Source organism: Euprymna scolopes, chromosome 21 (assembly GCF_053919585.1).
Source record: "Euprymna scolopes isolate OS-2025 chromosome 21, ASM5391958v1, whole genome shotgun sequence".
Classification (NCBI taxonomy): domain Eukaryota; kingdom Metazoa; phylum Mollusca; class Cephalopoda; order Sepiida; family Sepiolidae; genus Euprymna; species Euprymna scolopes.
The window spans coordinates 93,549,729-93,553,638 of NC_136502.1; positions in this window are offsets into that span (position 1 = coordinate 93,549,729).

The window sequence follows — 3,910 nt, forward strand, 5'->3', positions numbered from 1 at the left end:
TGAAAACAATACGAAATTAATTAAAAAAACAAAAAACAAAAAAAAAGCGACACAAATATGTGGAAGCCGACATCTTCAATATAGTTCAGTTAATATCTTCAACATAACGATTTGTTTTTTTTTTAAATACATCATTAATTTTGCACTTGGTCTTCGGGCCGGGATCAAAGTGTAGTATCTGTTCTGCAGATGCTGCACTTAAGATAATTTGTACCAGTCAATGGAGGGGAAACCCTCTATACTGGGACAATTATTATTTTTGGTAACCAGAGTGACCCCTTTTAGGGGAGCTGGTTTTTACCTCACATTAAAAACGGCCTTGTGCCTAATTTGCTCAGTGGGGGAGCAAATAAATACCATCTGTTCTGCAGATGCTGCACTTAAGATAATTTGTACCAGTCAATGGAGGGGAAACCCTCTATACTGGGACAATTATTATTTTTGGTAACCAGAGTGCCCCCTTTTTGCTTACTTTTAGTGGAGCTGGTTTTTACCCCACATTAAAAACGGCCTTGTGCCTAATTTGCTTTGGTAAGGAAGCAAATAAATACATTAATTAGAATTGACAACAAAAACAAAAAGAAAAATCAGTTGAAACCATTGTTGTTGTTTTTTTGTTTGTTTTTAATCTGAAAACTCCATTTATCGACTACAAAATCTCCCAATAGTGTAGAAGCGTCACCATTTGTCGTTTCAGTTTGGAAAGCGCACATTAGGGGCAGACAATCGTACACCAGGAGCTGGGGAGGGGGGTGCAAACAAATGCAATTCAAGAATTTCCTAAGGAATTATCCGAAAATGGCCGCATATACATTGAACGCTAACATTTTGAATATGCACTATATGGTACTTTTAAAATAAAATAAATATATATTTTAAAAACTTCAAACCAAACTAACTAAATTGTGTTTAAAAAAAAACAAACATTTTTGTGTTATTATAATTTTGTTGATTTTACTTTAATGATTTTTATTTCATTTCTTAATTTTCGATTGGGTTCTGAAATTGCATTTGCCTGCCCCTGCTGTGTGCTCTCCTAATTGGGACAAAAGAAAGTTGCCCTTTACAGTAGTGCACAACTGCACAAGTATCGAAAATTTTCTATTTGGCTTTTTTTCTTTCTAAAAGTGCGCTCAATTCGGCTTTTTTTTTCTTTTAGCCCTTTTTCTTGAAAAATTTAGCTTCAAACATAGTCTGGCAACACTGTTCTCTGTAAACACATTTGTGACAAATCCCTCGTGGTGTAATTTTCTGTCTTTAAATACATTTAAAGAACATTTTGAGCATCGCAGGTGAAAAATATTATCTTCTTTCATTCTTTCATCTAATTCTGTTTACATTTCCCCCACGTGTTAGCCATTGTGTTTTAGCATTATTTTATTTTATTTTTTGTTGCGTGTTCAGAGAGGAGGCGAAACATTGTCAAAAATGCGCGTACTAAGATGGCCACCAGTAATAACATAAGAAATTACATTGCTTAATATCCAGAAAACAACTTATTTGCGGCAAATTTAAATGTGATATTCGTTTTCAGCATACCCGAAAACCTCTTCAAGCCGTCACTTTAAAAGTGATTGGTAAGGTGGAAAGCAAGCAAAAATGTACCAGTAATTTTTACAGAAAATTGGGGAAATTGCATTTTTCGTAGATGTTTGAAAGTAGACAGTGAAGATTGCAGAAACAGGCGACATAACTTAGAAAACATATTTTTAGATTACACCGTAATAGCGGCCAACATGTTTAGCCGATATCGGTATACTTTTTTCGTTGTTACTAAAAACACAATAGCAGCTGCAGCTCTGTTCTACTTGCTGCATTTTCGTAATTTTTGGATATATTACTATTTTCGACAGGACAATTAACTGAGTCATATTGTTTTTACTTAAAATGACATATTAAAAAAAAAAAAAACATCAATCTGTCGCCTCTTAAGCACCTTATTTTTATGCTGAAATCTTTAATTATATTAATTTTATATATTTCTTTAGATTTTAGGGCATTTGTGGATGTTTTGAGGATGTCACCAAAATCGGAAGGAAATTGTAATTTCGTTCCGGTGCAATAATGTACGTTTCTAATTGACCCCACTGCCCACTACAAAGAAATCGAACGTAAACGAGAAAAGGAATAGCAACCGATGGCTGACGTACACGAGTGAGGCCCCTCTAGCGAAAAATACGCATTGGTTCCGATGTTGTAGGCATCACGTTCTAGGGAGCGCTTATTATTTTGCGTGTACTGTACTGTGGCTTTGTTTTTGTTTATGTTGGCTTGAACTTGCGCTGTTCGGATCATTTTGTTATTATGTTTTTTGTTTTTGTTTTATGGATATTTTTATTTTTATTTTTTCCCGGAGATTATAGTTATAGGTAATTATTAACAGGGAAAATTTCAATGTATTATTAACGCTGAGGCTGGCCAGTACCAGATGGGTGACCATTTGTATGAGTTTGGTTTTTAATGTGTATGTGTGTGGGGGCCAGGTTCTCCAAAATGGGGAGGGGGGTGGGCAATTTAAAGCAGATTAAAAAAAAATTATTTCAGCGCGTTTGGGCCACCGTAGTCGAAAGGCGGCAAACGTTTCCAAACTTGATCGAAAAAATAATAATATTTTTAACACAAAGGGCACAATATTTATCAGATTTTTTTTGTATCGATTCTTCAAAGCATGCACTGTTTAATAATGGTCATGCATTATTCGGCTCGCTAAAAAGAAATTGTTAATTTATTTATCAAAGATTTTAAAATGGCTTTTTTCGTATAAATATAAAAAAAAAAATCTTTTTTTGTTTTGCTTAACTTAAATTAATTATTTTACTAAACATATTCACCGAATTTCACACTTCAAAACTCAAAAGCGGGATAATTAAACACAATCGAAGTTTTGATATTCAGACATCAAAATAAGGTATGCAAACAAGTTCTTTTTTTTTTTTTTTTAAATCTATAATCCCGTCCCTTACAACAACATAATATGTTTTGTTCAGTTTCAGATGATTATTTTAAGCATATTTGGAACCCCCTCAAAACAAGGAGGGTTTTGTAAGAAAAAAAAAAAAATATAAATATTGTTTATGAAAAATAAGTGCACTGTTATAAAGTTCATTCTTCTCTTAATCATCGCTGAAAATTTCGTATTGATTCGATAATTACCTGATTTTTGGTAGATTTTTAAAAAGACAGTCCGTCAAAAAGTACTAACCTGCCCCCCCCCCAGTTTTGGCGGTGCCTAAGAATACACATCCCATAATATTTGTTAAAAATATTTTTATTTTACTGTTGTTTAAAAAAAAATAAATTGATTTTTCTAAGCGTTCGTTTCCTACCTAGCTTTGTAAGTTTTTGGTGGCTTATTTTAAAGAGTTTATTTAGTAAAAAAGAAACAAACAAAAAAAAAGTAATGTAGAGTGTTACTTTTGTACAAAAAATCTCCGACATGAGATAATTACATCTTAGGAGTCTCGATAATCACTCAAAAATAGAAAATTAAAGAAAATACTGAGGTAGATATAGTTTTACCCCCCCCCCGATAATAAATTTGTATATTTTTAGGTAATGTCCAAGATGACTGCTTGGAAAAAAAATCAAGCTACCGAACGTGGATACGGTTGATTATGTAACGAAACCGAACGAAAGACACGTAAACGAAACCATATATTTCTAAAAAAAAAAAAAAAAAATACTCTAGTTTTTAACATTTCCTGGGTTATTACGAAACAAACAAAAAAAGAAAACACTTCTTGTATTATCAAATAATAAAACAAATATTTTATTTAGAAAATTTGGTACTTCACGGGGAACGTAGACCCTGATGTTTTTATTGGTGCCGGGAAAACTCGTCTCGGGAAAACTCGTCTCGGGAAAACTCGTCCCCTTTCGCTAGGTAGGAAAACTGGTCCCTTATTGAATA